The following is a 9,535-nucleotide window of genomic DNA, read 5'->3' as shown; positions in this document are numbered from 1 at the left end:
GACCACAAAGAGCAGCTGATTTGGCAGCTTCATCAGCTCTGTTTGCCTCACCCCATGCGTTCATCCTTCTGGCAGCTGGCCTGGTGGGTGATGGACTTGAAGGTCTCAAGGCAACAGCACACACTTTGGCGGTGTTGATGGTGGCCAAAGGTTTCTTCACGTCTGTCATGACATCCCCTGTCTGGGCATAAGCGTTGTCACCTTTTGTCCAAGCTTGATGGCTTGCTTTCTTCCTGGAAGCAGCGATCCTCCAGACTTCATCAGCATTGTTAGCTGGAGTCCTCTGGAGGTCATCATCACTGTTGTCATCTCCTGCCTAAGCACAACACTGAGCTTTCCTCCTGGAACCAGGAATCCCCCGGAGGTCAACAACGTTGGTAGTTTCTGTGCACGGACAATGGACAGCGCTCTTCCTGAAAGCAAGAATCCTCTGGTGGTCATCAGGGTAGGTATCTTCTACCCCTGCACAATGGGCAGTTTTCTGCTGGCAGACAGCAGGACTGTCCTCGCTCTTGTCGTCCATTTTCTTTTAAATAAGACTATTCCAACTACACAGAAAAGAAGTGACGTTTGAATTCACTCGAGAAATGACGTTCAACTTCCACTTCGAGTACCTCCCTTTAGCGGCTATCACTCTAACGCTACAGCACAAATCTGCACTACTAGCGCGCGTTTCATGTCTGTAATGGACGTGATGTCACAATGACGATATGCTGCTGGCTGGCATGGTTACCGTGGTCGCGTTCCAGACATGACGTCACTCTATGCTCGCTGTTGGTTGCCGTGGTTACCGTGGCGCTACAGGTCTAGCGCATTCTTGCTCCCAGTTAACACTTAAAGTTAACACTAAACACATTTTTAGCAGAGTGGTGTAATAGCCAGCACAAAAACACCTGTCTTACACCATGTGTTGTGTGTAGATTTATATATAATAACATCAGTTCTAACATTGCAACGCAAATTTTAAAGTTATTTCATTTCAAAGATCCGATAAGAAAAGCCATTAAAAAGCAGTATTTCAAAACACCCACGCATAAATAAATAGTTTTCTTGATGACAAAGTATGAATCAGATTATAAAGTATAAACAAATTATTGATTTCTATAACTCAGAAATCAGCTCTAACCAGCTGTCTGAGCGTCGCGTCCCTCTGAGGTTTCTCCAAGAGGGGGCGCTGTTAGCTATCAAGAAAGTATCGTGTTCCTTTTCGAGACGGATGAGCCACACCAGCAAGATCTCACACTGCTCAGGGGGGCTGAAGGGCTTACAGAAGAATTTGCTGTAAAACTGCAGCAAACAAAGCCAGCAATGTTTTACTTGAATGCTTTACAAGTTTCAAACGTCCACGGTTCCCAGTGTGGAAACGCCCTGCGCCGTTATCCTGGTGCTAACACAGTTTGGAAATCTGATACGAGCTTTACCACAGAAACCGCCGCAAACGCTCGGATCCTCTGTACAAACCCACCAGTCCATCCTCCTTCACTGTGGCCGTTACAACACTCAGTCCTGAAGGGGGCGACAGAGGACACGTCAGAGAGGGACCTGCTGCTATTCCAGCAGTCACAACAGCTAAACGTGGACTGCACCTTTACCTGCTTTGCCTCTTCTGTTGGAATAGAAAGGCGATCGTGTATATTTGATGTTTAAGTAAGTCATCTCTGCGTGAGAATCAACTGATAATACGGAACCGCCCCTTAACTCTAGACTAAAGCACGTGTTCCGTATCGACTTGATACGAGACGCGCTTTGATCCGTATTTATGAGAATCCGTGCAGCACAGATCTATGTTAGAGGAAACGTGCAGGTTAGGCTGTCAGGACCGGCGGTCTGTGGGAGGAAAGCCTGCTGAGAAGCGCTGTCCGTGTCGCTGTGATAGGCCTCGGAACAAAAGGCAGAACACCGCCTTAAATCGCACAGCAGCGGCCTGCTAAGTGTAGCAAGTGCGGTGAGGAGAGACTGAGAAGTTCATTGAAGCTTTATCTATTCTTATTTCCCGTTCCACCTTAAATAATGTAGCCAGCGCTTACATTCAAGCGCGTGTTCAGGCGCATGTGTGTAAGTGCGGCGCTATTTAAGGTGGAACGGAAATTCCAAAAGGAAGCTAAGATCAGCCGTGAGAGATTAGCAGATGAAGCAGGGCGATGTGGAGTTCGATGTCATCATATTTAGCTGCTGTTTTCGCAATGTTCAAAACAATACAAAAACCAATATAAAAAATAAAAGATAACTACCAGCCAGCTACTGCAAGGTGTAGTTAAGTAGTTTAAATGTAGTTATATAGTTTTATTAGACATAGTTCAGTACTGCCCAACACTGATAGATACACTGTGATTATTTTTACTATAAAAGTGAAAGTGCATCATATTTAAGGTTCATATAATGTATAATAATAATAACAATTTTAATTATAATAACAATAATATATACTATAAATAATATATTTTAACCTTCTGTTTTGCACAGCCCAAAAATTCTTTAGTGATAAGCATGGATCCTTCCTTGCTCAGAAATACAAAACCTATCAAATTCAGGATTGAGTTGAGCAGATTGTTGAGATTGAGTTGAGCAGATTGTTGAGATTGAGTTGAACAGACTGTTGAGATTGAGTTGAACAGATTATTGAGATTGAGTTGAGCAGATTGTTGAGATTGAGTTGAGCAGATTGTTGAGATTGAGTTGAGCAGATTGTTGAGATTGAGTTGAGCAGATTGTTGAGATTGAGTTGAACAGACTGTTGAGATTGAGTTGAACAGACTGTTGAGATTGAGTTGAACAGATTGTTGAGATTGAGTTGAGCAGACTGTTGAGATTGAGTTGAACAGACTGTTGAGATTGAGTTGAACAGACTGTTGAGATTGAGTTGAACAGACTGTTGAGATTGAGTTGAGCAGATTGTTGAGATTGAGTTGAGCAGACTGTTGAGATTGAGTTGAACAGACTGTTGAGATTGAGTTGAACAGACTGTTGAGATTGAGTTGAGCAGATTGTTGAGATTGAGTTGAGCAGATTGTTGCCTCTCCCTGATCTGAAGCTGTACTTCTTGGCTGCTCAGTTGAAGCCTTTTATGGCCTTTATTACCAATGATACCACAACCGGGTGGTTAGACACTGAAAAGTTAAACTGTAAACATGGAATACAGGACTTACTATTTGTTAATATACCCATGACATGTAGGGTAAACATCTGGGCCAGTAGCGGAACAAATCAGAGCTGGGCTGGGGGGCGGAGCAAATGACCGGGCTCTTTATACCCTTTATAAATTAATAAAGCTCATCATAACATCATTTTACAACATACACATGCCCGCAACAGCGGGGCTTACAAGCTTCCCTTATCGGCGATCCAAATGTAAAAATGAAAATAAAGCCAGTCATGCAGAACAACATTTTATTAAATATTTTACACCTGCTACATCACTAAAGTCAGTCGGTCTTGTAATGTTTTTAGAAACCATGACTCAGTTCTGACTGTGGCAACCTTTAAAAGCCCCGTGTAAAACTTGAATGATGGGTGATATAAGGTAGGCTGTGCTACCTTCAGGCTATGCATTCAGGCTACTAGAAATCTTATCCTCTCTCCCATCCGGGCCCCCTCTAGGCCCGGGCCGGGGGCGTACCGTCCTCCCAGCCCCCCCCGAAGCCCCGCCCCTGATCAAAGAACAAGTTCAAGTTTGACGAAAAATACAGAACACATACACAGAACCACTCTCAGCTCTAACCTTGATTAAATCCATGCATAATTGCCCCTCCCCCATACTAAAGTTGGATATGACATTCTCTGCGTCTTTCAAAATTCTAGCAAAAGCTGTTTTTGATATTGCTAATGCATTTTTGGTAAAGTGGTGAGTTTCAACCCATCCGCGCTCATAAAGGACGAGGCCTTGAATGCTCCTTTTATAGCCAAGCACGATTACATCACCTCTTTTAAAAAAAAATGTAAACATTTAAAATTGTTCCTACTTTTAAACTGCCCCATCCAAACTTTTTTGGAAAATTTGCAGGCATCAGTTTCAAAATTAGCTTATATTTACAAAAAATGATGAAGTTAACAAGATAAAACATTAAATATCTTGTCTTTGTACTGCTTTCATTTAAAAAAAAAATTGTTTGTGAGGGATGCAGGACAGAGCCATGATTTTTAGGACAGTACTGTGAAATGTGAGAAACGTGGTCAGCTTGATCTTTTCACTTACTCTCCAGATGTTTGGTAGCCCTTATTGCGTGTGATGTGATTGCTGAGAGTTGCTTTCTCCCTCAGCAGTTCCTGTATTTCCAGACAGAATTTCATCCTTCTGTTTTCTTTCCACTTTTAGCAGCTGTCGCCTCTTAGCTCAACACTTTCAGTGTTGGTCAACACTATCTTGTGACAGAATTTCTTTTTTTCTGTCATCTTTTCCCTTTGTTTAACTTCATTTAAAATGTACTCTGGTGGATCAGTATATCATCAGTCTAAACTAGGTTGAGCACTCCTCACTTTTGAGCACTCCTTAATAAATACAATATGTAGGGAACCAGGGGTTTGACGCACAGCCATCTGCTTGCTTTCCCTCAGTAAGACAGTAAACAGACCTATTTGGAATGAACTTTCAGCTCATTTAGTCAATTAGAGCCTGAAGTGGATGCTGATGTGTTCTAACCACAGATTCTATAACTGTTAGGCATAGAAACAAAGGATGGAAGTTATTCCATTATTCCTTAAAGTGAGTGGAGGATACAAGATCAGCTGTGCTATCCCTTATCACAAGCTTAGTTTACTGGTCAAAAGAAAGGAGAAATAAGTGCGGAAAACTGCAGTTATTAAAAGATGCAGAGAAAGTGTACAGGACTGCTAATAACCGTGCAACAACAACAACACCTGGTAGACCTTTGTCACCATCAGATAGACAGTATTTAAAGCTTCCATCTATGAGAGAGAGGAAAAAATCAAGCTCCACTCTTCCTTCAGATCCACAAGTGTTTCTGTCCATCCTTTCTGGTGTTTTCAGAACAATAGACTGACCATCCCAGAGTCCAGAGCCAATATCACTGAATGTGTTTCTGATTACTTTGACCATTAGAAGTAGAAAATGCAACCAACTTACTTATACTTAATGGCCATCTTGATGTAGGTGTGTATGTGTATATAGGTATGCATGTGTACCTGTATGTAAGTGTGTATATAGGTGTGTATGTGTATGTAGGTATACATGTGTACCTGTATGTATGCATGGGTGTATGTATGCATGGGTGTATGTATGTTTGTATGTATGTGTGAATGTAGGTGTGTATGTATGCATGCGTGTATGTATGTTTGTATGTAGGTGTGCATGCGTGTGTGTGTGTATCTATGTGTCTATGTGTGTATCAGGTGTCTTGATTTCCCCCAATCTGTAAAGGCAGGGTGCCTGATCAATGTTACCACAATATCTAGATTTAATACTGCAAAATCCTGTGCATACCTTTGACATGGAACCATTACAGAACACGTATGAATTCAGTTTGTTTTCAGTGATGTTCTGGATTTTTTCCCATTTGAGTTTTGATTAAAATTCAAGAGGAGAAATGCATGTCACACATGGGTAGTTTTTGATTTGTTTTGCTTGCCTTTTTTTGCCTCCCTGTCATTATATGCAGGTAGTTGAAGAGCAGATTTGTCCACAGAAAACCTGCTAGAAGATTTTGTAATGTAGTGTTTGAGTTGGACCAACTAACCCCTCACCCCCTTCCAAGAAAAGAGCCAATAAACAGCCTGGTTTGTGAAGGGCAGGTTGAGTGACCGCTGGCTCATGAATAGCTCCTCCTTGACCAGTTTTTAATACGTTCTTCTCTAGAAGCTGTCCACAAACAGACAGTGAAGCCAAAACACATTCAGCCACCATGAGAGCTCTGCTGCTTCTTGGTATCTTGTGTGCTGCTCTGGTGCTGCCAGCACTTGCAGATAAGAAGCCGGTAAGAGCTTTATAAAATCTAGAGGCCAGTGATATGTATACATTTAGTTTTAGGTTTGGAGTTCTATTAGATTTACCTCTTTATTTATAGATACTTCTGTACATGTATAGTAGTAAAGTATAAAAAAAAGTAATCTGTAGTACAAAAGTATAGTAAAAATGTAATTGTTCTGATTATATCTCTATGATACATTGGTGGTTTTTAACAACATTGGTTTTGATGAGATATACTTTGTTCTATGCTGGAATTAAGCAGGAAAATAATGTATAAACTTGTGCTTTTTTTGTTATTTTGAAATATGAATTTACTTTGAAAAGAAAACTCCAACTCCTCCACTTCTCTTTGACCATTTCCACGCTTTAACTAATAAGAATGAAGGCATCAAAAAATCCATTTTTGAAGGCATGACCCCTGAAGAGGTATGTTTTGCCATTTTAAATAAAAAAAAATACCCAGAACAGAACCTTTTTCAATTCATTTCCACAGATGATGATGTGTAAAATGGCACCTGCAGTTTTTACCACCTAGTTTAAAAAGGCCCATATCCTATATTTTTCTTAAATTAAATTTTTCCTCTGAGGTCCACTCATGACTTAATTCTTAACTCATTTTTACATAATCATTTTTCAATCACTCTGTATCCTTTAGAGTTCAATAGGCTGTTTTAGTTACTGCACTTTTAAGACTGATATATGTAAATTATCTCTCTAAATGATAATGGTAACTTTAGCTCACACTCCCAGCAGTGGTAGTGACTGTAAGCAAATTTATTTATTAGGTCTTGTTGCTTGTCTATTGGCATAAGCATACACACAAGTTGCATTATTTTCTAATTAGAAAGAAGAGTGGAAGAAGGATTTCATGCGACATCAAAGTGAGACAGAAAACCCATGCTAAAGGCCTGGGTTGCCATAGTAAGTTCTGTTTATTTTATGCATTATGAGGTTAAAAACTACTGTCTGTCTCTGGTAAGCTCTTCTTGTTATTCTGTCTTTTTAACCAGTGCACCAGTGAAGCAATCGGCCTGACAGAGAAATCAAGTGTTCAACTACTCCAAATACTGTAATAATTAACTTTTAACATGACTGAGATGTGAAAATAAAAACTATTGATTGTCATATTGATTATGGACATAAATGCACTTGTATTGGTTTGGTTTTCTTTTACTGGTGTGATGAAGGTAACTTTTAAACTCAGGGTTAGAAAGTTACAACCTTACATTTTACATTCAATAAAAGAGTGTAAAAATATTGAAAACTGCATGGCAGTGAGTAATTGATTGTAAAAGATTCTTTAAAGAAATGCTTTTAGTGGTGAGCGATATGGCAAAAATGTAATATCACAATCCATTCAATTTTTCCAACATTTCACTGCACCAAATCAATTTAACCAGGACTAATTCTACTCTCGTTGGAATCAAGTATGCAGTTCTGGAGTATTTTTAAGTAGATGATATCCACAATATACTCAGAAAAGCGTATTATGACTTATCACTGTAATTTTTTTTCTTTTGCATGCTGAGAATCTAGAGTATATACAACCCCAATTCCAATGAAGTTGGGACGTTGTGTAAAACATAAAAACAGAATACGATGATTTGCAAATCCTTCTCAACCTATATTCAATTGAATACACTACAAAGACAAGATATTTAATGTTCAAATGGATAAACTTTATTGTTTTTTGCAAATATTCACTCATTTTGAATTTGATGCCTGCAACACGTTCCAAAGAAGTTGGACAGGGGCATGTTAACCACTGTGTTACATCACCTTTCCTTTTAACAACACTCAATAAGCGTTTGGGAACTGAGGACACTAATTGTTGAAGCTTTGTAGGTGGAATTCTTTCCCAGTCTTGCTTGATGTACAACTTCAGTTGATCAACAGTCCGGGGTCTGCTAAAGTCTGTTGGAAAATAGATCTCCAGTGGGTTCATGGCCACTGCTCTACAGAGAACACACCTCTCCACATTTTAATGCAAAACTTGTATTTATTTGCTGAGTTTAACAAATTGGAAAAATTAAAACATTCAGCTGTCAAGTCACATCTTATGCACAAGTCACATTTTAAGTGTTTTTTTTTCCAGTATTTTAAATTCATAAAATGGGTAGAAATGTGTTGAGGATGTGTAACTTGTATTTGCTTAGAAAATCAACTAAACAAGGCATTTGACCAGGTGTGTCCAAACTTTTGCATATTGGTGTGCATTCACTCTGTCCTCAGGGTGTGTATTTTCACCAGGGTGTTCAGTGTGCTTGGGGTGCCAAAACTTTTGCATCTGACAGTATGTCATCAAATATATGGCATTATGCAGGGCATAATATGTTTTAAATGCTTTTAATATGTATCACTAATACAAGATTTATGAAGAATCTCTTTTCAAACTTTTTTGAAATAAGGTAACTGTGCAGTGGGTGTTTATTCTTGTGCAATGTTTATTCAGTGAAAAAAAAGCCACGTTTTAGTTTCTGTTCTAGAGGGCGCCTGCACTTTTTTTCATCTTATACAACTTACTGGCATCCTAGTCATGCTAGCACAAACACACAGTATCACAGATCAGCTCTCAACAAACAAAACTGATGAGGCTAGTTTATCATCAACTTTCTGTTCAAGCTCAATCATGTTGATATTAAAGGTGTAGTGTGTGAGATTCAGGGGATTCATGATTATGTTGCACAAAAGGCTGGCAGGCAGTGATGTGTGTGTAGCAGGAGAAACAAACTTATTTAAATTTTTGTCAGTTTATTTAACATTCTTTCTCTCAATCAACATAATGGATCACTGAAATGTGTTGATAAAAGTGATCTATTGTTATTTTAAAAATCTGCAGATTCTCCTTAACTTGCTTCACACAATGCCAACGTTTAGTCGAGAGGTGACAGTGGAACTCCTCCTGCAGCCCTCACAACCTTTCTCTGCATACTTAGTTATCCTGCTTTCACCCTGTTCTTCAATGGTCAGGACCACCACAGAGCAGGTACTGTTTGGGTGATGAATCATTCTCAGTATTGTAGTGACCATGACATGGTGGTGGCATGTTAATGTGTGTTTTGCTGGTACGAGTGGATCACACACAGCAGTGCTGCTGGAGTTTTTAAACACTGTGTCCACTCACTGTCCACTTCATGAGAGACATCGATCTTATTGGTTCACTTTGTAGATGTAAAGTCAGACATAGTAGCTCATCTGATGCTGCACAGTTTGTGTTGGTCATTCTCTAGTCTTTTATCAGTGGTCACAGGACGCTGCCCCAATGATGCTGTTGGCTGGATATGTATGTTTAGTGGGCTATTCTCAGTCCAGCAGTGATACTGATGTGTTTAAAAACTCAAGCAGCACTGCTGTATCTGATCCACTCATACCAGCACAACACACACTAACACACCACCATCATGTCAGTGTCACTGCAATGCTAAAAATGATCCACCACTCAAATAATCCCTGCTCCGCTGTGGTCTTGTGGCGGTCCCGACCATTGAAGAAGCTAACAAAATATACAGAGAAACGGATGGACCATATTCTAACTGTAGACCTCCAACGTGCTCATATATGGTAAGTGGAGTTGATAAAAATGGATAAAGAGCGTCAATACAAGGGGTGTAGTCA

At 39.7% G+C, this 9,535-nt stretch overlaps 1 long non-coding RNA gene across 2 annotated transcripts; it reads left to right on the top strand.

Annotated features, from left to right (window-relative positions):
- The first annotated feature begins 426 nt into the window (after nt 1-426).
- On the top strand, nt 427-7,068 carry LOC108440661. Of its 2 annotated transcripts, none has more exons than XR_001858868.2 (5): nt 427-445; nt 5,810-5,927; nt 6,245-6,346; nt 6,765-6,841; nt 6,931-7,068. It is a non-coding gene; the product is annotated as an uncharacterized LOC108440661 (long non-coding RNA). The 2 variants fall into 2 exon arrangements; XR_001858869.2 differs by lacking the exon at nt 427-445 and adding an exon at nt 1,629-1,647.
- The last annotated feature ends 2,467 nt before the right edge of the window (nt 7,069-9,535 follow it).

Source organism: Pygocentrus nattereri, chromosome 2 (assembly GCF_015220715.1).
Source record: "Pygocentrus nattereri isolate fPygNat1 chromosome 2, fPygNat1.pri, whole genome shotgun sequence".
Lineage (NCBI taxonomy): Eukaryota > Metazoa > Chordata > Actinopteri > Characiformes > Serrasalmidae > Pygocentrus > Pygocentrus nattereri.
Note: the sequence above shows the minus strand (reverse complement) of the source record. Positions and strands in the feature narration are given on the sequence as shown.